This window comes from Sus scrofa, chromosome 3, assembly GCF_000003025.6.
Source record: "Sus scrofa isolate TJ Tabasco breed Duroc chromosome 3, Sscrofa11.1, whole genome shotgun sequence".
Lineage (NCBI taxonomy): Eukaryota > Metazoa > Chordata > Mammalia > Artiodactyla > Suidae > Sus > Sus scrofa.
Genome location: NC_010445.4, coordinates 95,511 through 122,549, shown reverse-complemented (window position 1 = coordinate 122,549; position 27,039 = coordinate 95,511). Strand labels below are relative to the sequence as shown.

At 54.3% G+C, this 27,039-nt stretch overlaps 3 long non-coding RNA genes across 3 annotated transcripts in view; 1 reads left to right on the top strand and 2 right to left on the bottom strand.

The window, feature by feature from the left end:
- LOC110259821 overlaps nt 14,862-27,039 on the top strand; it is a 29,828-nt gene continuing 17,650 nt past the window's right edge. The window contains exons 1-5 of the long non-coding RNA XR_002342172.1: nt 14,862-15,319; nt 18,750-19,397; nt 19,954-20,042; nt 23,475-24,122; nt 24,679-24,767. This is a non-coding gene — a long non-coding RNA (uncharacterized LOC110259821). The remainder of the gene's footprint in view (nt 15,320-18,749; nt 19,398-19,953; nt 20,043-23,474; nt 24,123-24,678; nt 24,768-27,039) is intronic.
- LOC110259824 lies at nt 17,616-18,638 on the bottom strand. Its single transcript, XR_002342182.1, has 2 exons — nt 18,550-18,638; nt 17,616-17,752 (listed from the first exon to the last, which is right to left on the bottom strand). It is a non-coding gene; the product is annotated as an uncharacterized LOC110259824 (long non-coding RNA).
- Nucleotides 22,340-23,481, bottom strand: LOC110259825. Its single transcript, XR_002342183.1, has 2 exons — nt 23,275-23,481; nt 22,340-22,476 (listed from the first exon to the last, which is right to left on the bottom strand). It is a non-coding gene; the product is annotated as an uncharacterized LOC110259825 (long non-coding RNA).

Genomic DNA, 27,039 nt, shown 5'->3' with positions numbered 1-27,039 from the left:
ATGAGTATCTTTTCAAATTAAAATTTTCTGGGGAGTTCCTGCCATGGCTCAGTGGAAACGAAACCAAATAGGATCCATGAGGATGCAGGTTCAATCCCTGGCCTCGCTCCATGGGTTAAGGATCCGGCATTGCCGTGAGCTGTGGTGTAGGTTGAAGACACAGCTCAGATCTGGTGTTGCTGTGGCTGTGCTGCAGGCTGGTCGCTACATCTCCGATTAGACCCCTAGCCTGGGAACTTGCATGTGCCCCAGGTGCAGCCATAAGAACAAACAAAAAATAGAATTTTTTTCTGGATATAAGCCCAGAAGTGGGATTTCTGGACCACACGGCAGCTTGACTTTTAGTTTCTTCTTAACAGTTGCTGTACCAATTTCCATTCCCACTAGTAGGGTAGGAAGGGCTGCGGGCTGTCATTAAAGTACATGGGCGCTAGAGGGCGGCAGAGCCCCGATGCAGCTCCCTGCTTAAACGACCGGCTTGAGAGAGGATGCTGGTGCAAGCCCAGGAGCCGCGCAGACAGGAGCGGTTGGTTACAGGTGCCTCTGAGTCGCCAGCTCCCATTGCATGGCCTGAAGGAGGGGATGTTGGTGGCTATTCAGCATGTGCTGGGGGACTTCCAGCCTGGCCTGACGGCGCAGTGAAACGGTGATGAAGGCGGGGGAAGTGGGGATGTCTTGGATCTCTCTATAAGTGTCCTTGAACTCACTTTTCCACTTTCCATCTGAACCTCTTGCAGTTGTCCTCAGGGAATGTAATAGGGACCCGGCCCGAAGTAGTGTCACATGAATTAAGAAGGGGGATTGACAGATAAAGAGGGCAGTAGAGGTTTACTGGGAGGGGCTGATGGAGTATTTGAAAGTAACGGAGTGTGAAAAAAGGGCTGTGGGCCTTGGGGGACCTTGAGAGAGAAAGACCCCACTCTGTACGGATGTATTTTTTTTCTTTTTGCCTTTTCTGGGGCCGCTTCCCACAGCATATGGAGGTTCCCAGGCTAGGGGTTGAATCGGAGCTGTAGCTGCCGACCTACACCAGAGTCACACCAGATCCGAGCCACGTCTGCGACCTACACCACAGCTCACGGCAACTCTGGATCCTTAACCCCCTGAGCCAGGCTTGGGATCGAACCTGCAACCTCATGGTTCCTAGTCGGATTCGTTAACCACAGCGCCACAAGGGGAATGCCTGTACGGACTTCATTGCCTGAAGATGGAGAGGACACTTGCTGGGTGTGGGTGGTCTTGAAGGCGGAGTGGGGGAAAGGACTGGCGTTTTGGTATCCGGGCTGCCCTCATGCTAGTGCAGAGTCTCTCGAGAGGTCTCTCCAACCTTCATTCTCATCTCCCTTCTCAGCAACTTCCTCCTGTCCTCAAAGAGGCAAGAAAAAACAAAAAAGTGAACAACAACGCTGCCTAAAACAGGGTAAGGAGAATTAAGAGAGGGGAGGTGATTAATTTAATTCAGTTATAAGAGGTTAGTGGGCTCAGCTACCTGACTCGAAGCTGTGGTGATGGAGAAGGAGGGAGTAGTGACATGACTGGACCTGAGGACTATCTGCTCACAAAGCCACTTGGATGTCCTCTCACAGAGAGGGGGAACCAGATCAGGTGCCCAGGGAAACCCGTCGATGGGTAGGTTCAAGGCTGCAGGGTCCACGCTCAGAGACGGGGTTGAGGCTGCGTGTGTCGGAAGGCCCAGCAAGCACCCGGAGATTTGACGTTGTTTTCGGGGCACCTGGGGCCCTTGGGCCAAGATCCCCGGTGTCAGGCAGAAGACGCAGGTGTCCCGTCAGCACAGGAGGTGGCGAGGCTGCCTGGTCGCGTGTCCGCGTGGTGAGAAAGTGTGCCAGGTTCCGAGGGGTCAGGTGGCCTGTTGTGTGTCGAGAGGCAGGCGTCTGGACCAGGACACCATGTCTCGTGAGGCCGGAGCTGGCCTTTTCGAGAGGCCAGGCTGAGCTGGGTGTTGCGATCTGGACCAAGGGCCTGGGGCGGGGCGGGGCGGGGCGGGAGGGGGGTGGTGGTGAAGGGAAGGTGTTAGAAGGGTGATTTATTATTTTTCATTGATTTTTTTTTTTTTACTTTTTTAACTTGTATTTTTATTTTATTTTATTTTATTTTATTTTATTTTTTTGGTGAGCAGCTGCACTAATCCCCGTGCCATTTCTCTCAAGAGGTCTCCTGAACCTCTGTCTTTTTCTTTCCACATGAGCCTCTTGTTTTTTTTTTTTTTTTTTTTTTTTTTCCTCTCTCTCTATACACCTGGTAGGAAGACCTGATTGAAAGCCAGGTCCGGGGAATTCAGGCCGGTAGATTGATCGAAAGAAAGCTCTCCTGGAGATCCCTCCTGGCTCTCTGGGTCAAGGACCTGCCCTGGGCCCTGCTGGGGGACTGGGAACCTCAGTGGCTTGAAATCTGTCGATGGGCAGACAAAGCATGCTTGCTTTGGTGGGGGTGGGATGGGGAGTCAATAAAGAGAGAAAGTGAAGAGGGAGCAAGGAAGAGAGAGACAGGAAGGAAGACAGGACCCAAGAAGGAAGGGGAGAAAGGAAGGCGCGGAAAGCAGAGAATCGAGGCAAGACACGTGTGTGCGACCGAATCAAAGGCGGAAAGGTAAGAAAAGAGTCGCCAGTGGCAGCCGTGCCCAGCTGCGCTCAGGAGCGCCTGCGTGAAGCGGGAAGAAGGCTGTCGGGGACGTGATGGGTGTGGAGCTGAGGGTTTGAATGGGCTGGTTGGGGTGGGGTAGGTTGGCCTCAGTGCACTGGAAGCCCTTGAGAGAGACGGAGCCCCCTTTGTCGGGCACTTCTTGGTCTTGAAAAGGAAGGGGCGGGGCGATGGACGGCCAAGCAGCATCTTGCCCAAGGCGGATGGAGCCCCGGGGGCTGGGGAGCCACAGAGATGAGGACCACCTGAGAGCTGCTGTGAGAGCAGCTGTCCGCAAGACGGCGCCAGAGGACCCTCTGGACGGCGGCCCAGCTCCGAGGCTGCACATCCAGGCTGAGAGGTGGGGTGGGTGGGGGGATCGGTGGAAGCCGCAAGCCAGCAGCCAGAGGCTGGGCGTTGTTCTCTAGGCTCCCGGGACGCTCTGTGCCAAGGTGGCTCCTGGCAGGCAGAGGACACAGGTGTCCCTTCAGCAGTGGGGGTGGATTTGCAGCCTGGTCGGGTGGCAGAGCGTTTCGAATGCCTGAGGGTTTCCCTGGGTTTCAGATTGCCTTGGGTTCCTCCAGAGGCAGGAGCCGGGACCCTCGCAGCGTCTGGTTTGCAGGGCGAGCTGGCAATTTTCAGGCCCCTGAGTGTGGAGCGTTTTCAGGGAACTGGATAGAGGCGGGTGCTGAGGCCTGGGGGTGGAATTGGGTGGCGTGTAGCTGAGGGGCTGTGCCGATCCTCGGGCTTCTTTGGCTCCAGCACCTCGGGAAAGTTCTGTCTCGCCTTTCCATGCGAGCCTCTCTTTTCAGTCCGGCGCCAGGGTAGGGAGGCCTGAGCGCAACCGGGTGTGATGAATTAAGCCGGGTTGATGGATCTCAAGAAAGCTCTCCTGGAGTTCCCTCGTGGCTGCCTGGCTTAAGAGCCTGTCTCTGGCACTGCTGTGGTTGTGGGAAGAGCTGCGCTGGGAGATGAAACCCTGGCGAGACATCTCCCCAGGGTGGTGGCTGGCACCTGGAGAAATGAGTAAATGCAGGGAAGTCGTCGGTAGAAGGAGACGCATTGATCAAGAAGTCAGTACGTACCTGAAGACCTTCCTACATACGGGGGCTGATGGCGAGAGCAGTGCCAAAGGCTCTGCTGACGTGATACTTGTGGGGGCAGGGGTTTGGAAGTCCGAGCCCGGGCTCCTGAGAGCTGTGGCGTGGACTGAATTCCTGGCCAGAGAACATCTGCAGGCCCCACGGGATCCAAAATAAAGACACACAGACATACCCCAATTAAGGAAGTAAGAGGTGAGTAAATCATTAAATTCCTACAGTGCGGACAGTTGCTTCAGGGAGTTAACACGTGCGAAGGGAATAAGGCTCCCGGGGCAGGATGAGTGGGGCTGCCGAGGGTGTTCCCACAATAGCCTCGGGGAAGTTGGGCTGCGTGTGCGGAAAGCATTTCAGAGACAAATCCCCCACCTCTCCAGGTCCTTTGTGGCCCACGTGGGGAGAGGAGATATCAAGTGGAAGCCACAGGCTTGCCCAAGGCCAGGGCAGCCCCCAGCAGACCTGAGGCAGGCAGGAGGTAGGCAGGCAGGCCTGAGAGGTGCTGTTAGGGCCGATGTCCACAAGACGGCGCCAGAGGGCCTTCCGGCCCCACGTGTGGCTCCAACCCAGCAGGGTCCACGCTCAGAGACGGGGTTGAGGCTGCGTGTGTCGGAAGGCCCAGCAAGCACCCGGAGATTTGACGTTGTTTTCGGGGCACCTGGGGCCCTTGGGCCAAGATCCCTGGTGTCAGGCAGAGGACGCAGGTGTCCCGTCAGCACAGGAGGTGGCGAGGCTGCCTGGTCGCGTGTCCGCGTGGTGAGAAAGTGTGCCAGGTTCCGAGGGGTCAGGTGGCCTGTTGTGTGTCGAGAGGCAGGCGTCTGGACCAGGACACCATGTCTCGTGAGGCCGGAGCTGGCCTTTTCGAGAGGCCAGGCTGAGCTGGGTGTTGCGATCTGGACCAAGGGCCTGGGGCGGGGCGGGGCGGGGGGAGGGTGGTGGTGAAGGGAAGGTGTTAGAACGGTGATTTATTATTTTTCATTGATTTTTTTTTTTACTTTTTTAACTTGTATTTTTATTTTATTTTATTTTATTTTATTTTATTTTTTTGGTGAGCAGCTGCACTAATCCCCGTGCCATTTCTCTCAAGAGGTCTCCTGAACCTCTGTCTTTTTCTTTCCACATGAGCCTCTTGTTTTTTTTTTTTTTTCCTCTCCTCTCTCTCTATACACCTGGTAGGAAGACCTGATTGAAAGCCAGGTCCGGGGAATTCAGGCCGGTAGATTGATCGAAAGAAAGCTCTCCTGGAGATCCCTCCTGGCTCTCTGGGTCAAGGACCTGCCCTGGGCCCTGCTGGGGGACTGGGAACCTCAGTGGCTTGAAATCTGTCGATGGGCAGACAAAGCATGCTTGCTTTGGTGGGGGTGGGATGGGGAGTCAATAAAGAGAGAAAGTGAAGAGGGAGCAAGGAAGAGAGAGACAGGAAGGAAGACAGGACCCAAGAAGGAAGGGGAGAAAGGAAGGCGCAGAAAGCAGAGAATCGAGGCAAGACACGTGTGTGCGACCGAATCAAAGGCGGAAAGGTAAGAAAAGAGTCGCCAGTGGCAGCCGTGCCCAGCTGCGCTCAGGAGCGCCTGCGTGAAGCGGGGAAGAAGGCTGTCGGGGACGTGATGGGTGTGGAGCTGAGGGTTTGAATGGGCTGGTTGGGGTGGGGTAGGTTGGCCTCAGTGCACTGGAAGCCCTTGAGAGAGACGGAGCCCCCTTTGTCGGGCACTTCTTGGTCTTGAAAAGGAAGGGGCGGGGCGATGGACGGCCAAGCAGCATCTTGCCCAAGGCGGATGGAGCCCCGGGGGCTGGGGAGCCACAGAGATGAGGACCACCTGAGAGCTGCTGTGAGAGCAGCTGTCCGCAAGACGGCGCCAGAGGACCCTCTGGACGGCGGCCCAGCTCCGAGGCTGCATATCCAGGCTGAGAGGTGGGGTGGGTGGGGGGATTGGTGGAAGCCGCAGCCAGCAGCCAGAGGCTGGGCGTTGTTCTCTAGGCTCCCGGGACGCTCTGTGCCAAGGTGGCTCCTGGCAGGCAGAGGACACAGGTGTCCCTTCAGCAGTGGGGGTGGATTTGCAGCCTGGTCGGGTGGCAGAGCGTTTCGAATGCCTGAGGGTTTCCCTGGGTTTCGGCGCCAGAGGACCCTCTGGACCACAGTGCAGCTTGGGGCTGAAGGTTTCTTGAGCAGAGCCCAGAGCAAGTACCCAGTGTGTTTTTATAGGTTTCCTGGGCACCAGGTATTCTCTGTTCCATGATGCCTCATGTCACGCAGTGGGTACAAGCGTCCCTTCATCATTTGGAGGAGGACTGCCAGCCTGGTTGGGTGGCAGTGTGTTTCGAATGCTTATAGATTCATCGAATTTCAGCCTGCCTTGTATTCCTCAAGTAGCAGGGGCCGAGATCCACACAGCATTGGTATTGTATGGTGAGCTGGCCTTTTCCAAGCCCCTGACCGTCGGGGGTTTAGGTAGTTTGACAAGAAGGGTGGTGCTGATGAATAAATGGGGGCTTCGGTGGCATGAGTGTGGGCAGTTGGCCAATCCCTGTGCTTTTTTTCACTCAAGGGTTTAGGGAAATGTCCTTCCTGCCTTTCGAGATGCACCGCACTTTTCAGTCTGGCGCCAGGGTAGGGAGGCCTGACCGCAGCCAGGTCCAGTGAATTAAGCAGGGTTGATTGGTATCATCAAGAACATTCTCCGGGAGTTCTCTCGTGGCTCCCCATCATAAGAGTCTCTCTCTCTCTCTCACAGTGTGGTGGCTGTAGTAAGAGCTACGCTGGGGGATCAGACCCCAGCCAGACAACCTCCCAGTGTCACAGGTGGCTCACGAAAGATTTATAAATAAAAATAGGTATTGAAAAGTCTGAGCTTTATTTATTTACTTTCTAGGGCTGCCCCCACAGCATATGGAGGCTCCCAGGCTAGGGGTCGAATTGGAGCTACAGCTGCCAGCCTACGCCACAGCCACAGCCACGCAGGATCTGAGCCATATCTGCGACCTACACCCCAGCTCAGGCAATACAGGATCCCTGACCCACTGAGCAAGGCCAGGGATCGAACCTGTTTCCTCATGGATGCTAGGTGGATTCGTTTCTGCTGTGCCATGAGGGGAGCTTCTGAGCTCAATTGACCGAGAAGTCAACAATAGATACATCGATTCTGACAGGGCAGCTAAGGTAATTGGTAGATAAGGCAATAGTAAAGTATCTCCTGACATTATACCTCTGGTGGCAGAGTGTTTTAAGTACGAACCTGGGGTAGTAACAGCAGTGGCATGGATTCATTTCCTGGCCAGAGTATCTGCACACTACATATGGGTCCAGAAATATAAACAGGCAATTAAAATATAAATAGATATGTTAATATGTCAACTCATACACCACAGGTAATTACCTCTGGTCGGATGTCACATTCCTAAGAAACCTTGACAGGTTCAATAGAGTCAGATTGCCTATTTTTTCCTGAAAGTTGGGAGTCTGGACCCAGATACCTTCTCTGGTGAACCGTGAGTTGGTAATTTTGTGGGGTTTTTAAATTTTTTTAAAATTTCCATTTTAGCTGATTTGTAGTGCTCTATTTCTGTTTTAGAGCAGAGTCAATCAGTCGTACATGTAGATACATTTATTTTCTCACATTATCCTCCATCTCGTTCCAAAATGCTTGATAGAGTTCCCTGTGCTACACAGCTGGGGCTCATTGCTTCTCAGTTGCATGTGCAAGTGTTTGCATCTAATACCCTGCAAATCCCAGTCCTTCCCACACCCTCTGCCTCCACTGTGGCAACCACCGGTCTGTTTTACAGTCCATGAGTTTCTTTTTCTCTAGAAAGTTTCACTTTTGCCATATGAAAGATCCCAGAGAGAAGTGGTATCTGTTGGTATTTGTCTTTCTCTTTCGACGTATTTCACTTAGTATGAGAGTTTCTAGTTCCACTTAAGTGGCTGCGAGTGGCATTTTTTTTTTTAATGGCTGATTAGTATTCCATTGTGTATACGTATTACATCATCTTAATCCGTTAATCTGTGGAAGGACATTGAGTTTGTTTCTATGTCTTGGTTATTGTGATTAGGGCTGCAATGACCATTGTGGGGCATTTAACGTTTTTAAAAGTTAAAAACCTGGGGGCTGCTGAGCCAGAGAGAGGAGGAAAACCTGAGAGCTGCCGTTAGAGCAGATATCCACACGAGGGCGCCCGGGTCTCTTCTGGACCCCCGTGCAGCGTTAAGGCTGCAGGTGCGGGCTCAGAGTTGGGGTTGATGGTGCGTTGGGTAGAACTCACAACAAGCACCCAGAGGGTTGGTGGTGTTTTCTGGGCACCTGTTACTCTCTGTTCCAAATGCCTCTTGTCAGGCAGAGGACACAGGCGTCCCTTCAGCATTTGACGTGGTTGGGCAGCTTGGTCGGGTGGGAGGTAGAGCATTTAGAATGCTTGAGGCTGTTACTGGGTATCGGAGTGCCTTGTGTTCCTGCAGAGGCAGGAGCCGGGACCCACAGAGCATCCGTTTTGAACTGTGAACAATCTTCAGGGCTCTGACTGTCGAGGGTTTATGTATCCCAATAGAAGCTGGTGCTGAGTAATGAATGGTGGACGACTTCAGCGGCATTTTGGTGAGAGCTGTGCTATCCCTGTGCTTTTTTCACTCAAGAGACCTAGTGAAACTTCCTTCTTGCTTTTCCATATGAGCCTTTCTTTTCAGTTACTGCGCCGCGGAGGGGAGCCTGACGGAAACCAGGTCTGATGAGTTAAGCAGGGTTGATTGATACCAAGAAAGCTCTTAGGGAGTTCCTTCCCAGCTGCCTTTCTTAAGATTCTGTGTCACTGCTGTGGCTGTGCTAAGAGCTGCGTTTGGTGATTCACACCTGGCCAGACCACTTCCCAATGTCGCAGGTGGCACCCAAAGAAATGAATAATTAGAAATAAATATTTAAAAGAATACCATCAATTGATGAAGTCAGTAAATACATATATACATTCTTCATTGTGCTTAGAGGGAATGGAGCAGCAAAATCTCGCTGGCAGGTGCCCAGGGTGAGTGCCACAGGGGCTGCTGAGTGAGACTGGAGGAAGGGCTAGAGTTCCTCTTAGAACTCATGCCACCAGAGGGCACAAAACAGCAGCAGAGCCCCCTCCCCCACCCGCTCTGGTCCCTGGCCGCACCTCGAAGCTCACAGTTAGGAGATGAGTCAGTGGAACCCAAGGAGGTCCCCAGGGCTTGGGGCTTGGGTGCAGGGCACTTTGGGCCTGTGGAGACAGGGGGCATAGTTCTTCCTCCATATTTATTGTTCAGTTCTTGTCTGGTTGGGTTGCACAATGTCTAGAGGGTTTTACAGGCTGTATCAGGTCTGAGTCCCATCTGATGGTTTGGAAACACATCTCAGGACCCAGAAATCCAGGCTTGAAGCTTGGACATGGCGTCTTCTAGAATCAGGCTGGCATCTTTGGCTTCTGGAAAGTTCGGCTTCTGGTCACGAGTGCAGTGTGTCAGTGTGGGGGTCTTTTGGGGAGCGGTTTGTGCTCACCCCTGTGCCCTTTCTCTTGAGTGTTCTCTCCAAAGACCCTCTTCTTCCATCTGAGCTGCTTCCTTCTGTCCTTGACCCCTTCTGGGGGGAACCAGATCTAAAGCCACATCCCGTGAATTAAGGGGGCTGATTGATTGAAAGCCAGTCTTGTGACATAGAGGGTTTGTCTCAAAATAGTGGGGTCAGTAGGGAGGGGCGTGCCTTGGGAAACGCTGAGAGAAAAATGCCCTCTGTGTGATATTTCACTGTGTTTAGTAGGAGAGGAGGAATGAAGGTACCCAGGGTCTGTCAGTTCAGCCCCTGGGGTGGGGGAGGGAGGCAGGAGGAAGGGCTGAGGGTTGTTTTTAGAACCAGTGGCCGCTGGAGGGCATCGTAGCACCAGCAGGGCCCACCTGCTGCTTTCTGGAGGCCCCTCCAGGCTCAGAACTGTGGATGTCACGGGGTGGGCAGAATCCCAAGGGTGTGCCCCAAGAAAAGGGTTTGGTACCCTCTGGTCCAAACTGTCTCACCTCAGAGAGGGGACATAGTTCTGCCTTCAGATATGTGGGTGACTTCCAGCCTGGTCTGGTGGCCCTTTGGCCAGACAGTTGGACAGGCTGTCTGGGGTCTGACTGCCTTCTGGTTGTCCAGAGGCAGACCTCTGGACCCAGAAATCCCTGGCTTGAATCCTGGGTGTGCTGTTTTCTAGAATCAGGCTTGCAAGGGGTTTGGTGTCAGGAAAGCTGGGCTGGTGGTCAGGCATGGAGGGTGTCAAAGGGGGTGCTAGTTTGGTGGGTGGGCTGTGCTCATCCCCGTGCCCTTTCTCTTGAAACTGACCCCCAGCTTCCTTTCTCCCTTCCGTCTGGACATCCTCCTCCTCTGCCCAACTCCTGTTAGCGGGAAAATCCCTCAAACCCGGGGGACATGAGGAATGGGTGTGGGGCTACTGATTGAAAGCTGGGTCCCAGGGCTGGAGGGTCCGATGGGTTTAAAGCCCCCTCACGTGAATTGAAAAGCAGGGCGCCTGAGGGATGTCAGGCTGTGGGGTGGTGGCCGGTGGGGTGAGGGCCCTGGTGGGCCAAGAAAGCCGGGCCCCCATCTGCAGGGCATTTCATCGAGCTTATGTTAGGGCACCATTGCCTGAAATGCTGAAACTGCCCCCCTGGGCCAGGCAGGATAACAGCCACTTGCATGAATGGCCTCACAGTAGGCAGCCCTGAGGACAAACATGGTGCTGCCCTGAAGACGCCCCTGGAGGGTTTGGGAGGGGCCAGTCAGAAGGTGGAGATGACTAACCTCCCAGGATCCTTGGCGCTGGAATCCATCTTGGCTGAGAAGTGCATGTGCCACCAAGAAGGGCCCCCAGGCCCACAAAACCCTTGGCCTCGAGCCACATAGCAGAGCAGCTCTCCTGAGCTCCCTCCCCCTGCTGCTCTTTGCCCGGGTGCCCCTTCCCAAAAAAGCCTCTTGCTCTGTCGGCACGTGTGTCTCCTCAGACAATTCATTGCCAAGGTTTGGACAAGAGCCCACACTCCTGTTTGTCTGTTTTTTGTTTTTTTTTTGCCTTTTTTTCTAGGGTTGCTCCTGTGGCATATGGAGGTTCCCAGGCTAGGGGTCGAATCACTGGCCTGCACCAGAGCCACAGCAATGCGGGATCCGAGCCGCGTCTGCCACCCACACCACAGCTCAAGGCAACGCTGGATCTCCAACCCACTGAGCAAGGCCAGGGATCAAACCCGAAACCTCATGGTTCCTAGTTGGATTGTTAACCACTGCACCACAATGGGAACTCCGAGCCCACACTCTTGTTAGACGAGGTCCGCCTTCCTGCAACAGCAGGTGCCTCTGGCAAGGCATTGCCTTCTCTATGCCTGACATCCTGCGCGTCAGGCCACACCCCTCTGGTCCCTCATGCCCTTCTCTCAACGCGGCCACTTTCCCTCCCTCTGAAACCTTTGAAGACCCTGCATCTTTCCCTTTACTGTTAGTGTGGAAACCGAGCTGGGCCCTGTGGGGTCTTGGGAACAAGCCTTCCTGTGTCCCCCTACTTTGGGTTTGCAGGGAATAAGCTTCAGCCTCTGTGACCTCCCCTGAGCTCCCAACGGGCAGATTCAAAGTGTTGCTAATCAGGGAAAGGAGGGCAGCAGAGACGAGGAGGAACAGGCAGGAGACCGGACGGCAGCCCTGGGATGGAGTCCTGGTTCTTCTTCAAGGAACATGCACAACAGCGTCTGCGTCCTTCTGCAGAACCTAAACGCCCAGCACATGACAGCCAGAGAGGAGTTACCATCGGAACCAGTGCTGGGGCCACTAAACACTGACCCTGGGAGTTCCCGTAGTGGCTCAGAGGTTAACAAATCCGACTAGGAAGCATGAAGTTGTGGGTTCGATCCCCGGCCTTGCTCAGTGGGTTAAGGATCTGGCATTGCCGTGAGCTGTGGTGTAGGTTGCAGACACGGCTCGGATCCCACGTTGTTGTGGCTCTGGCGTAGGCTGGTGGCTACAGCTCCAATTAGACCTCTGGCCTGGGAACCTCCATATGCCGCAGGAGCAGCCCAAGAAATGGCAAAAAGACAAAAACACAACAACAACAAAAGAAAAAAACAAAGCACTGACTGAAGAATAACGAAAGCTTGCAACTACACTCACCCTTCTCTGTGCCCCTATTTTACGCCCCGAGCTCTAAAAGCACCTCCTCTTCTCTGCCGAAAGAGGGCGCAGTCCTTAGGGCCTGAGCCTGCTGCGTCCTCCTCTGCTGGGCAAAGCCATGAGGCTCTTTCTCTCCTTCCCCCCAAACTCCGTCTCCATGTTTCCATTCAGACGCCAAGTTTCAGCCACCGTACTGGGGCCTGCCATTCCTAGTCTCTGAGGGTTTTCGGAGATGGCAGTCTTGTATTTCAGGGGGTGTCTGACCAGGAAAGCCCTCCCTGTGTTTTGTGCATGATGTTGTGACTTGTGATGGCCATTCTGCCTTGTGACATGGGAAATTGTGGTTCTGCTCCACTGTGGTGCCCTCTGCAGCAAATTCGGTCTGATGGGAAGATGTTAGCTCTGAGCCTAAGACTAAAAATAAAAAAGATACTTTATTTTAACCCTGTATGGACACAATATTCTTTATTTTTTATTTTATTTTTTGTCTTTTTGCCTTTTCTAGGGCCACTCCCATGGCATATGGAGGTTCCCAGGCTAGGGGTCTAATCGGAGCTGTAGCCGCCAGCCTGCACCACTGCCACAGCAATGTGGGATCCGAGCCACGTCTGCGGCCTACACCACAGCTCACGGCAACACCGGATCCTTAACCCACGGAGCAAGGCCAGGGATCGAACCTGCAACCTCATGGTTCCTAGTGGATTTGTTTTTTTTTGTTTTTTTTTTTTTTGGTCTTTTGTTGTTGTTGTTGCTATTTCTTGGGCCGCTCCCGCGGCATATGGAGGTTCCCAGGCTAGGGGTTGAATCGGAGCTGTAGCCACCGGCCTACGCCAGAGCCACAGCAACGCTGGATCCGAGCCACGTCTGCAACCTACACCACAGCTCACGGCAATGCCGGATCGTTAACCCACCTAGTGGATTTGTTAACTACTGCACCCCATTGGGAACTCCAGACACAATATTCTTTAGATTCCAGAGAAAATTGATCTAGGTGAAACTCTTGAAAATTCCAAAACTGGTTCTTTGGGTCTAGAGTTAGAAAAAGCGAGTTCGATAAAGTATCTTTTCAGAATTCTGCCCTTGAGTGAACAAATCCTTCCGGGAGAACTTGCGTTTCTCTCTGTGCGCCTTGAGACCTGGGCTCTCAGGATCACGTGTCTAGGCCATCTCTAATGGACTTGCATGGGTTGTGCAGTGGTTTTGGCATCTGGTTGGCATCATACTGGCTGCTGGAGAGCGGGGTGTATGGTCGTGAAGGCAGGGCCTCAATGCAGTGGTGTTGTCGGGGGAACCAAGCCTCTCCCTGGGCTCTTTATCTCCTGACATCTACAATTCTTCTTCCATCCCAGCCAAGCCTCTTCCTCTGCTGCCAGACGCCTGCTCCAAGGAAGTTTCCTAAAACCAGGTAACGTGAATAAAGGCTGGGTGGTCCTGATTACAAACTGCGTCCCACGGCTGAATGATGCTCACTGACTCAGAGTCTGTTCACCTGACTCACATGGTGGGGTCTTTGATTTGTGGGTGTGGAGAAGATGTCATTTGGGGGTGAGGGTCCTGGCCAACTGTGAGAGAGTCATGCCCCTGCCTGTAGGGTAGCTCAGTGCGCCTGAGGGGGCAGGAGAAAGGCCATCCCGCTGGCAAGTGCCCCAGGCCAGTGCAGAACCAGCTTCTGCTGTGGGAGCCAGAGGAAGGGCTGAGAGTTGCCGTTAGAGCAGGTTCTGGGGCCGGGTTACAGGGCACCTCCAAGTCTCTGGACAGTTTGCCTCCTCTCAGAAGAGGGGACAGAGTTCTGCATCACATTTCAGGTTCGATTCCTGTGTTGTCCAGTGGCCCAATGGCTACAGAGTTTGACAAGCGTCTGGGGTCAGAGTCCTCTTTGATTGTTTGGAGGCACAGCTCTGGACCCAGAATTACCTGGCTGGAGTTTTGCCTGTACACTTTGCTAGAATCAGGCTGGTCTACATGGAGTTGAGTTTCTAGAAAGCTGGACTTCTGGATGTGAATGCATCGTGTGAACCCGCTGGTTTGGGAGGCAGGCTGTGCTCATGGCCATGCTCTTTCTCTCAAGGGATCTCCTCATGCTTTTTCCCCCTCCCACCTGAACCTCTTCCTCCTCTGCCAGACACCTGTTGCAAGGAAGCTGCCTGAAGCCAAGTAACATGAGGAAAGTCTGGATGGTTCTTGGTTCCAAGCCGAGTCCCAGGACTGAAAGTGGCTGAATGACTCAGAGCCTGCTCACTTGCTTTACAAAGTGGGGTCTTTGCTTTCAGCTTGTGTGCGTTGGGGGTGGTGGTCTGTGGGCTGCGTGTCAAGACTGACTGTGAAAAATTCATAACCCACGCACCCATAGTGTATGTAGTTCAGTGCACCTGAGATGGAGGGGAGCAAGGACATTCCGCTGGCAAGTGCTGCAGGCCAGCGCAGACCAGGCTTCGGTGGTGGGAGGCGGAGGAAGGGCCGAGAGTTGCTGTTAGAGCACAGGTCCACCAGAGGGCGCCAGAGCCCAGCAGAGCCCCCTGCAGCTCCCTGTTTGCGCGTCCAGGCTCAGTGGGGAGTGGAGATGGACGCATGGAACCTCAAGGAGGTGCCCAGAGCCTGGTGTGTTTGTTCAGGGTGCCTCTGACCCAGTGGCCCAGATAGCCTCAACTCAAACGAGGGGACAGTGTTGTGCTACCACGTGTCTAATTCAATTCCTGTCTGGTCGGGTGGCCCCAAGATGAGGGAGAGAGACAGGCTGTCTGTGGTCTGATGTCCTTTGCTTGTTGGCAGGCAGACCTCTGGACCCAGAAACACCTGGCTTGAATACTGGAGGTATAGATTTCTAGAATCAGCATGGCGGGGGGGTTGTCTCCTGGGAAGCTGGGCTTCAGGTCATGAATGGGGTGTGTCCGTGCGGTTGTATTTGGGGGCTGGGGTGGACTATGCTCATGGCGGGCTCTGTCCATCAGAAGGAGCCAGAGTAACTGGAGAGCCCCTCCCCACCAACACCTCTCCCCCTTGTAGCACTGTGGCTGCGTCGCCAGGCTCAGACACGGGGTGCAAAATGATTGGTGGCCCAATGTGCCTCAACTCAGAGATGATCCAGATTCCACCATCACGTCTTGGGTTCATTCTCTGCATGAGCGGGTAGCCCAATGGCTAGAGAGTTTGATAGGCGGCCTGGGGCCTGCGTGCCCTTTGCTTGTTTGAAGTACAACACTGGACCCAGAAATCCCTGGCTTCGATATTGGGTATGCAGTGGTTTAGCATCAGGCTGGTGTGATAATTTGGCTTTAGGAGATCTGGGCTTTGGGTCATGAATATAACACATCAGGCCACGGGTATTGTGGGAGTGGGTCTCAGCCTCTCCCTGTGCCTTTCTCTCTAGATATCGCCACCTCCTCCTTCCTCCTGCTCCACCTGAGCCTCTGCTTCCTCTGCGGAGAACCTTGTGCCCAGGAATCCACCTAAATCCAGGTAAAGTGAATGATGCCAGGGAGGTCGTGGATCTCAAGCGAGGTGCCAGGGCTGAGGGTGCTGATTGCTGGCAACTGGCCTCTGTTACCTTACCAAGCGGGGTGTCTGATTCAGGGAGCGGGGTGGTCTCATGTGGGGTGAGTGTCCTGGCCGACTTTGAGATAGTCCTAATGCCACCCATCTGGCATTTCAGTGTGCTGCAAGGGAGAGGAGTAAGGAAATTGGGCTGGCAAGTGGCCCAGGCCAGTGCAGACCAGGCTTCTGCTATGAGAGGCGGAGGAAGGGCTGAGAGTTGCTATTAGAGCACATGCCCACCAGCGGGCACCAGAGCCCAGCAGCCGCCCCCTGCAGCTCCCTGTTTGCACCTCCAGGCTCAGTGGGGATTGGAGATGGACCCATGGAACCTCAAGGAGGTGCCCAGAGCCTGGTGTGTTTGTTCATGATGCCTCTGACCCAGTGGCCCAATTTCGCTCAACTCAGTGAGGGGACAGAATTCTGCCATCACGCGTCTAATTCAATTCCTCTCTGGTCGAGTGGCCCCAAGATGAGGGAGATAGGCAGCCTGTCTTGGTATGAGTGTCCTTGGCTTGTTTGAAGACAGAACTCTGGACCCAGAAACACCTGGCTTGAATGTTGTATGTGCAGTGTTCTAGAATTGGTCTGCTGGGGAGCTTGTCTTCTGGAAACCCAGGCTCCTGGTTGTGAGTGCACTGTGTCCATGTGGTGGTCTTTTGGAGGTGGGGTGTGCTTATGGCTCAGTTCTTCCTCTCCAGAGATCTCCACAACCTCTGTCATCCCTGTGCACCTGAGCTGCTTCAGTGTCCGTGGGACACCCATTCAAAGGAAGCTGTCTAATTCCAAGTAAGGTGCATCACGGCCAGGTTGTTTAGGATTCTGAGTCCTGGGGAGGAAGGCTGCTGATTTGAAAGCTGCTATTCTGACTTAAATAGGAGGGGTGCTGATTTCAGGGAGCTGGATAAAGTCGGGTGAGGTGACCGGCCTGGCCAACAGTTAGTCACTCCTCATCCATTGGCCATTTGAGTGTGCTGAGGGGAGGGGTCAGTAAATCATGCTAGCAAGAGCCCCAGGCTCATGTAGAGCAGGGTTCATCAGTGTGAGGAGGAGGAAGGGATGAGACGTGCTGTTAGGGCCCATGTAGACCAGAAAGCTCCAGAGAGACAGCAGAGCTCACCCCCAATGGTCCCCCCCCCACCCCGGCCCCAAGATCCAGGGCCAAATCACCTGGCTCAGATCCAGGATGGAAAGTGATTGCTGGAGACCCAAGTAGGTTCAAGATGTTTGAGTTTGTTACATGGTGCCTTCGACCCTGTGGCCCAAGGTGCCTCAACCCAGAGAAGGGTTAAAGTTCTGCCATCCCATCTCGGGTTCAATCTCTGCATGATCAGGTGGCCCGGTGGCTAGAGAATTTGACAGGCTGGCTTGGCTCTGCGTGCCCTTTGCTTGTTTGAATTGTACCAATGGATGTAAAAATCCCTGTCTTAAATCTTGGACATGCAGTTTTTTAGAATCAGGCTGGTGTGACTTTTGGCTTCTGGAAAACTGGGCTTTTGGTCATGAACGCAGTGCATCCAGGAGGTGGTGGTGTAGGGGCGGGACTCAGCCTCTACCTGTGCACTTTCCCTCTAGGGAATTCCATATCCTCCTTCTTCCCGCTCCACCTGAGCCATTTCCTCTGGGCGGGGGGAGGGGGGAGGACCCTGTGCCAAGGAACCTACTTAAATCCAGGGAACATGACTGACACCGGGAGGTCCCGGATCTCAAGCTGGGCGCCAGGGCTGAGCTTGCTGATTGAAGGCCAGCAGTTCCGTTAATTCACCAAGTGGGGCGTCTGTTTTCAGGGAGCGGGGTGGTCTAAGGTGGGGTGAATGCCATGGAAACCTTTCCCCACCCATCGTGTGTTTTTAGTGCTGCAAGGGAGGGGATTTAGGAAATCAGGCTGGCAAGTGGCCCAGGGCTGTGCAGGCCAAGGTACGGCTGTGGGAGGCAGAGGAAGCGCTGAGAGTTGCTGTTAGAGAAGATGGCCACCAGGTGGCACCAGAGCACCAGAAAAGCCCCTCCCCTTGAGCTCCCAGACTTCACCTTCAGGCTCAGAGGTAAGGTTGGAGATGGGTCCTTGGCACCCAAGGACGTGCCCAAAGCCTTCCACTTTGGTACATGGTGCCCCTGAGCCTCTGGCCAATTTTGCCTCCTCTGAGAGTGGGGAAATAAGTCTGCCATCACATCTATGGTTCAGTTCCTTCATGGTCAGTTGGCTCAATGGCTCGAGGCTTTGACACACTAGTCTGGGTTCTGAGGGCCCTTTGACTGTCTGAAGGCAGATCTCTGGATCCACAGGGACCTGGTTTGAGTCTTGGGTGTGCAGTTTTCTAGAATCACGATGGAGTGCAGCTTGCCTTCTGGAAAGGTGGGCTTCTGGTTATGAATAGGACCAGGGTTTCAAAACAGTTATTTTGGGATGTGCAGTGCTGGTGCCTGTGCTGTTTCTCTCCAGAGATCTCCTCCTTCCCTCCCATGTTAGCCTCTACCACTCCCAGTGACAAGGAACCCTCCCCCCAATCCAGGTAATGTGAAGAAGGCTGGGCGATCCTTATTTCAAGCTGGGTCCAGGGTTGCAGGTTGCTGACCGATTCAAAGACTGCCCACTTGACTTCACTAGGGGTGTGTGTGGCTGATTTCAAGGAATGGGGTTGTGTCATGCTTGGGGGTAATCGCCCTGGTGACTTTGAGATAGTCATAACCCACCTGTAATGTATTTCAGTAGGCAGAGCGAGAGGAATAAAGAAATCTCGCTGGAAGGCGTGCCACACCAGAGCAGAGCAGGGTTCTGCTGAGGGGGGCAGAGGAAGGGCTGGGAATTGCTGTTAGAGCACATGTCCACTAGATGGCGACAGAGCACCACCACACCCCCACCACCCCGGTACCACTTAACTGAGCCTCTGCAGCTCCCTGGCTGCAACTTAAGACTCAAGTATGTGTTGGAGATGGGTTGGTGCAAGCCCAAAGAGGTGCCCAGAGCCGGGGCTGGATTACAGGGCATCTCCATGTCTCTGGGCAATTTGCCTCATCTCAGAAGCGGGGACACAATTCTGCCATCCCATCTCAGGTTCAATTCCCTCACTGTCCGGTGGCCCAATGCCTAGAGAGTTTGACAGGCTGTCTCAAGTTTGAGTCCCCTTTGATTGTTTGAAGGCCCAACTCTGGCCTCATACCTGGCGTGAATTTTGGCCATACACTTTGCTCGTATCAGGCTGGTTGATGTGGAGCTGAGCTTCTAGAAAGCTGGCCTTCTGGTTGTGTGTGTCAACCCAGTGCTTTTAGGGGGCAGGCTGCACTCAAACCCATGCTCTTTCTCTCTAGCGGTCTCCTCACGCTTTTTCTTCCTTCACACCTGAGTCTCTTCCTCCCCTAGGAGACACCAGACACATGGATGCTGCCTGAAACAGGGTAATGCATATAAAGCCTGGGTCATCCATGGAATCAAGCTGGGACCCAGGGCTGAAGGGTGCTGGTTGATTTGGGGCCTGCTCTCGTGACTTACAAAATGGAGCGGTTTATTTCAGGGTGTGGGGTGGTCGTGTATGGGGTGAGGGTCTTAGCCGAATGTGACAGTGTGCCTGACAGGGAGAGGAGCAAGGACACCATGCAGACAATAGGCCTGGGCCAGCGCAGACCAGACTTTTGCTGTGGGAGGCAGAGGAAGGGCCGAGAGTTGCTGTTAGAGCACAGGTCCACCAGAGGGCGCCAGAGCCCAGCAGAGCCCCCTGCAGCTCCCTGTTTGCGCGTCCAGGCTCAGTGGGGAGTGGAGATGGACGCATGGAACCTCAAGGAGGTGCCCAGAGCCTGGTGTGTTTGTTCAGGGTGCCTCTGACCCAGTGGCCCAGATAGCCTCAACTCAAACGAGGGGACAGTGTTGTGCTACCGCGTGTCTAATTCAATTCCTGTCTGGTCGGGTGGCCCCAAGATGAGGGAGAGAGACAGGCTGTCTGTGGTCTGAGTGTCCTTTGCTTGTTGGCAGGCAGACCTCTGGACCCAGAAACACCTGGCTTGAATACTGGAGGTATAGATTTCTAGAATCAGCATGGCGGGGGGGTTGTCTCCTGGGAAGCTGGGCTTCAGGTCATGAATGGGGTGTGTCCGTGCGGTTGTATTTGGGGGCTGGGGTGGACTATGCTCATGGCGGGCTCTGTCCATCAGAAGGAGCCAGAGTAACTGGAGAGCCCCTCCCCACCAACACCTCTCCCCCTTGTAGCACTGTGGCTGCGTCGCCAGGCTCAGACACGGGGTGCAAAATGATTGGTGGCCCAATGTGCCTCAACTCAGAGATGATCCAGATTCCACCATCACGTCTTGGGTTCATTCTCTGCATGAGCGGGTAGCCCAATGGCTAGAGAGTTTGATAGGCGGCCTGGGGCCTGCGTGCCCTTTGCTTGTTTGAAGTACAACACTGGACCCAGAAATCCCTGGCTTCGATATTGGGTATGCAGTGGTTTAGCATCAGGCTGGTGTGATAATTTGGCTTTAGGAGATCTGGGCTTTGGGTCATGAATATAACACATCAGGCCACGGGTATTGTGGGAGTGGGTCTCAGCCTCTCCCTGTGCCTTTCTCTCTAGATATCGCCACCTCCTCCTTCCTCCTGCTCCACCTGAGCCTCTGCTTCCTCTGCGGAGAACCTTGTGCCCAGGAATCCACCTAAATCCAGGTAAAGTGAATGATGCCAGGGAGGTCGTGGATCTCAAGCGAGGTGCCAGGGCTGAGGGTGCTGATTGCTGGCAACTGGCCTCTGTTACCTTACCAAGCGGGGTGTCTGATTCAGGGAGCGGGGTGGTCTCATGTGGGGTGAGTGTCCTGGCCGACTTTGAGATAGTCCTAATGCCACCCATCTGGCATTTCAGTGTGCTGCAAGGGAGAGGAGTAAGGAAATTGGGCTGGCAAGTGGCCCAGGCCAGTGCAGACCAGGCTTCTGCTATGAGAGGCGGAGGAAGGGCTGAGAGTTGCTATTAGAGCACATGCCCACCAGCGGGCACCAGAGCCCAGCAGCCGCCCCCTGCAGCTCCCTGTTTGCACCTCCAGGCTCAGTGGGGATTGGAGATGGACCCATGGAACCTCAAGGAGGTGCCCAGAGCCTGGTGTGTTTGTTCATGATGCCTCTGACCCAGTGGCCCAATTTCGCTCAACTCAGTGAGGGGACAGAATTCTGCCATCACGCGTCTAATTCAATTCCTCTCTGGTCGAGTGGCCCCAAGATGAGGGAGATAGGCAGCCTGTCTTGGTATGAGTGTCCTTGGCTTGTTTGAAGACAGAACTCTGGACCCAGAAACACCTGGCTTGAATGTTGTATGTGCAGTGTTCTAGAATTGGTCTGCTGGGGAGCTTGTCTTCTGGAAACCCAGGCTCCTGGTTGTGAGTGCACTGTGTCCATGTGGTGGTCTTTTGGAGGTGGGGTGTGCTTATGGCTCAGTTCTTCCTCTCCAGAGATCTCCACAACCTCTGTCATCCCTGTGCACCTGAGCTGCTTCAGTGTCCGTGGGACACCCATTCAAAGGAAGCTGTCTAATTCCAAGTAAGGTGCATCACGGCCAGGTTGTTTAGGATTCTGAGTCCTGGGGAGGAAGGCTGCTGATTTGAAAGCTGCTATTCTGACTTAAATAGGAGGGGTGCTGATTTCAGGGAGCTGGATAAAGTCGGGTGAGGTGACCGGCCTGGCCAACAGTTAGTCACTCCTCATCCATTGGCCATTTGAGTGTGCTGAGGGGAGGGGTCAGTAAATCATGCTAGCAAGAGCCCCAGGCTCATGTAGAGCAGGGTTCATCAGTGTGAGGAGGAGGAAGGGATGAGACGTGCTGTTAGGGCCCATGTAGACCAGAAAGCTCCAGAGAGACAGCAGAGCTCACCCCCAATGGTCCCCCCCCCACCCCCGGCCCCAAGATCCAGGGCCAAATCACCTGGCTCAGATCCAGGATGGAAAGTGATTGCTGGAGACCCAAGTAGGTTCAAGATGTTTGAGTTTGTTACATGGTGCCTTCGACCCTGTGGCCCAAGGTGCCTCAACCCAGAGAAGGGTTAAAGTTCTGCCATCCCATCTCGGGTTCAATCTCTGCATGATCAGGTGGCCCGGTGGCTAGAGAATTTGACAGGCTGGCTTGGCTCTGCGTGCCCTTTGCTTGTTTGAATTGTACCAATGGATGTAAAAATCCCTGTCTTAAATCTTGGACATGCAGTTTTTTAGAATCAGGCTGGTGTGACTTTTGGCTTCTGGAAAACTGGGCTTTTGGTCATGAACGCAGTGCATCCAGGAGGTGGTGGTGTAGGGGCGGGACTCAGCCTCTACCTGTGCACTTTCCCTCTAGGGAATTCCATATCCTCCTTCTTCCCGCTCCACCTGAGCCATTTCCTCTGGGCGGGGGGAGGGGGGAGGACCCTGTGCCAAGGAACCTACTTAAATCCAGGGAACATGACTGACACCGGGAGGTCCCGGATCTCAAGCTGGGCGCCAGGGCTGAGCTTGCTGATTGAAGGCCAGCAGTTCCGTTAATTCACCAAGTGGGGCGTCTGTTTTCAGGGAGCGGGGTGGTCTAAGGTGGGGTGAATGCCATGGAAACCTTTCCCCACCCATCGTGTGTTTTTAGTGCTGCAAGGGAGGGGATTTAGGAAATCAGGCTGGCAAGTGGCCCAGGGCTGTGCAGGCCAAGGTACGGCTGTGGGAGGCAGAGGAAGCGCTGAGAGTTGCTGTTAGAGAAGATGGCCACCAGGTGGCACCAGAGCACCAGAAAAGCCCCTCCCCTTGAGCTCCCAGACTTCACCTTCAGGCTCAGAGGTAAGGTTGGAGATGGGTCCTTGGCACCCAAGGACGTGCCCAAAGCCTTCCACTTTGGTACATGGTGCCCCTGAGCCTCTGGCCAATTTTGCCTCCTCTGAGAGTGGGGAAATAAGTCTGCCATCACATCTATGGTTCAGTTCCTTCATGGTCAGTTGGCTCAATGGCTCGAGGCTTTGACACACTAGTCTGGGTTCTGAGGGCCCTTTGACTGTCTGAAGGCAGATCTCTGGATCCACAGGGACCTGGTTTGAGTCTTGGGTGTGCAGTTTTCTAGAATCACGATGGAGTGCAGCTTGCCTTCTGGAAAGGTGGGCTTCTGGTTATGAATAGGACCAGGGTTTCAAAACAGTTATTTTGGGATGTGCAGTGCTGGTGCCTGTGCTGTTTCTCTCCAGAGATCTCCTCCTTCCCTCCCATGTTAGCCTCTACCACTCCCAGTGACAAGGAACCCTCCCCCCAATCCAGGTAATGTGAAGAAGGCTGGGCGATCCTTATTTCAAGCTGGGTCCAGGGTTGCAGGTTGCTGACCGATTCAAAGACTGCCCACTTGACTTCACTAGGGGTGTGTGTGGCTGATTTCAAGGAATGGGGTTGTGTCATGCTTGGGGGTAATCGCCCTGGTGACTTTGAGATAGTCATAACCCACCTGTAATGTATTTCAGTAGGCAGAGCGAGAGGAATAAAGAAATCTCGCTGGAAGGCGTGCCACACCAGAGCAGAGCAGGGTTCTGCTGAGGGGGGCAGAGGAAGGGCTGGGAATTGCTGTTAGAGCACATGTCCACTAGATGGCGACAGAGCACCACCACACCCCCCACCACCCCGGTACCACTTAACTGAGCCTCTGCAGCTCCCTGGCTGCAACTTAAGACTCAAGTATGTGTTGGAGATGGGTTGGTGCAAGCCCAAAGAGGTGCCCAGAGCCGGGGCTGGATTACAGGGCATCTCCATGTCTCTGGGCAATTTGCCTCATCTCAGAAGCGGGGACACAATTCTGCCATCCCATCTCAGGTTCAATTCCCTCACTGTCCGGTGGCCCAATGCCTAGAGAGTTTGACAGGCTGTCTCAAGTTTGAGTCCCCTTTGATTGTTTGAAGGCCCAACTCTGGCCTCATACCTGGCGTGAATTTTGGCCATACACTTTGCTCGTATCAGGCTGGTTGATGTGGAGCTGAGCTTCTAGAAAGCTGGCCTTCTGGTTGTGTGTGTCAACCCAGTGCTTTTAGGGGGCAGGCTGCACTCAAACCCATGCTCTTTCTCTCTAGCGGTCTCCTCACGCTTTTTCTTCCTTCACACCTGAGTCTCTTCCTCCCCTAGGAGACACCAGACACATGGATGCTGCCTGAAACAGGGTAATGCATATAAAGCCTGGGTCATCCATGGAATCAAGCTGGGACCCAGGGCTGAAGGGTGCTGGTTGATTTGGGGCCTGCTCTCGTGACTTACAAAATGGAGCGGTTTATTTCAGGGTGTGGGGTGGTCGTGTATGGGGTGAGGGTCTTAGCCGAATGTGACAGTGTGCCTGACAGGGAGAGGAGCAAGGACACCATGCAGACAATAGGCCTGGGCCAGCGCAGACCAGACTTTTGCTGTGGGAGGCAGAGGAAGGGCCGAGAGTTGCTGTTAGAGCACAGGTCCACCAGAGGGCGCCAGAGCCCAGCAGAGCCCCCTGCAGCTCCCTGTTTGCGCGTCCAGGCTCAGTGGGGAGTGGAGATGGACGCATGGAACCTCAAGGAGGTGCCCAGAGCCTGGTGTGTTTGTTCAGGGTGCCTCTGACCCAGTGGCCCAGATAGCCTCAACTCAAACGAGGGGACAGTGTTGTGCTACCGCGTGTCTAATTCAATTCCTGTCTGGTCGGGTGGCCCCAAGATGAGGGAGAGAGACAGGCTGTCTGTGGTCTGAGTGTCCTTTGCTTGTTGGCAGGCAGACCTCTGGACCCAGAAACACCTGGCTTGAATACTGGAGGTATAGATTTCTAGAATCAGCATGGCGGGGGGTTGTCTCCTGGGAAGCTGGGCTTCAGGTCATGAATGGGGTGTGTCCGTGCGGTTGTATTTGGGGGCTGGGGTGGACTATGCTCATGGCGGGCTCTGTCCATCAGAAGGAGCCAGAGTAACTGGAGAGCCCCTCCCCACCAACACCTCTCCCCCCTTGTAGCACTGTGGCTGCGTCGCCAGGCTCAGACACGGGGTGCAAAATGATTGGTGGCCCAATGTGCCTCAACTCAGAGATGATCCAGATTCCACCATCACGTCTTGGGTTCATTCTCTGCATGAGCGGGTAGCCCAATGGCTAGAGAGTTTGATAGGCGGCCTGGGGCCTGCGTGCCCTTTGCTTGTTTGAAGTACAACACTGGACCCAGAAATCCCTGGCTTCGATATTGGGTATGCAGTGGTTTAGCATCAGGCTGGTGTGATAATTTGGCTTTAGGAGATCTGGGCTTTGGGTCATGAATATAACACATCAGGCCACGGGTATTGTGGGAGTGGGTCTCAGCCTCTCCCTGTGCCTTTCTCTCTAGATATCGCCACCTCCTCCTTCCTCCTGCTCCACCTGAGCCTCTGCTTCCTCTGCGGAGAACCTTGTGCCCAGGAATCCACCTAAATCCAGGTAAAGTGAATGATGCCAGGGAGGTCGTGGATCTCAAGCGAGGTGCCAGGGCTGAGGGTGCTGATTGCTGGCAACTGGCCTCTGTTACCTTACCAAGCGGGGTGTCTGATTCAGGGAGCGGGGTGGTCTCATGTGGGGTGAGTGTCCTGGCCGACTTTGAGATAGTCCTAATGCCACCCATCTGGCATTTCAGTGTGCTGCAAGGGAGAGGAGTAAGGAAATTGGGCTGGCAAGTGGCCCAGGCCAGTGCAGACCAGGCTTCTGCTATGAGAGGCGGAGGAAGGGCTGAGAGTTGCTATTAGAGCACATGCCCACCAGCGGGCACCAGAGCCCAGCAGCCGCCCCCTGCAGCTCCCTGTTTGCACCTCCAGGCTCAGTGGGGATTGGAGATGGACCCATGGAACCTCAAGGAGGTGCCCAGAGCCTGGTGTGTTTGTTCATGATGCCTCTGACCCAGTGGCCCAATTTCGCTCAACTCAGTGAGGGGACAGAATTCTGCCATCACGCGTCTAATTCAATTCCTCTCTGGTCGAGTGGCCCCAAGATGAGGGAGATAGGCAGCCTGTCTTGGTATGAGTGTCCTTGGCTTGTTTGAAGACAGAACTCTGGACCCAGAAACACCTGGCTTGAATGTTGTATGTGCAGTGTTCTAGAATTGGTCTGCTGGGGAGCTTGTCTTCTGGAAACCCAGGCTCCTGGTTGTGAGTGCACTGTGTCCATGTGGTGGTCTTTTGGAGGTGGGGTGTGCTTATGGCTCAGTTCTTCCTCTCCAGAGATCTCCACAACCTCTGTCATCCCTGTGCACCTGAGCTGCTTCAGTGTCCGTGGGACACCCATTCAAAGGAAGCTGTCTAATTCCAAGTAAGGTGCATCACGGCCAGGTTGTTTAGGATTCTGAGTCCTGGGGAGGAAGGCTGCTGATTTGAAAGCTGCTATTCTGACTTAAATAGGAGGGGTGCTGATTTCAGGGAGCTGGATAAAGTCGGGTGAGGTGACCGGCCTGGCCAACAGTTAGTCACTCCTCATCCATTGGCCATTTGAGTGTGCTGAGGGGAGGGGTCAGTAAATCATGCTAGCAAGAGCCCCAGGCTCATGTAGAGCAGGGTTCATCAGTGTGAGGAGGAGGAAGGGATGAGACGTGCTGTTAGGGCCCATGTAGACCAGAAAGCTCCAGAGAGACAGCAGAGCTCACCCCCAATGGTCCCCCCCCCACCCCCGGCCCCAAGATCCAGGGCCAAATCACCTGGCTCAGATCCAGGATGGAAAGTGATTGCTGGAGACCCAAGTAGGTTCAAGATGTTTGAGTTTGTTACATGGTGCCTTCGACCCTGTGGCCCAAGGTGCCTCAACCCAGAGAAGGGTTAAAGTTCTGCCATCCCATCTCGGGTTCAATCTCTGCATGATCAGGTGGCCCGGTGGCTAGAGAATTTGACAGGCTGGCTTGGCTCTGCGTGCCCTTTGCTTGTTTGAATTGTACCAATGGATGTAAAAATCCCTGTCTTAAATCTTGGACATGCAGTTTTTTAGAATCAGGCTGGTGTGACTTTTGGCTTCTGGAAAACTGGGCTTTTGGTCATGAACGCAGTGCATCCAGGAGGTGGTGGTGTAGGGGCGGGACTCAGCCTCTACCTGTGCACTTTCCCTCTAGGGAATTCCATATCCTCCTTCTTCCCGCTCCACCTGAGCCATTTCCTCTGGGCGGGGGGAGGGGGGAGGACCCTGTGCCAAGGAACCTACTTAAATCCAGGGAACATGACTGACACCGGGAGGTCCCGGATCTCAAGCTGGGCGCCAGGGCTGAGCTTGCTGATTGAAGGCCAGCAGTTCCGTTAATTCACCAAGTGGGGCGTCTGTTTTCAGGGAGCGGGGTGGTCTAAGGTGGGGTGAATGCCATGGAAACCTTTCCCCACCCATCGTGTGTTTTTAGTGCTGCAAGGGAGGGGATTTAGGAAATCAGGCTGGCAAGTGGCCCAGGGCTGTGCAGGCCAAGGTACGGCTGTGGGAGGCAGAGGAAGCGCTGAGAGTTGCTGTTAGAGAAGATGGCCACCAGGTGGCACCAGAGCACCAGAAAAGCCCCTCCCCTTGAGCTCCCAGACTTCACCTTCAGGCTCAGAGGTAAGGTTGGAGATGGGTCCTTGGCACCCAAGGACGTGCCCAAAGCCTTCCACTTTGGTACATGGTGCCCCTGAGCCTCTGGCCAATTTTGCCTCCTCTGAGAGTGGGGAAATAAGTCTGCCATCACATCTATGGTTCAGTTCCTTCATGGTCAGTT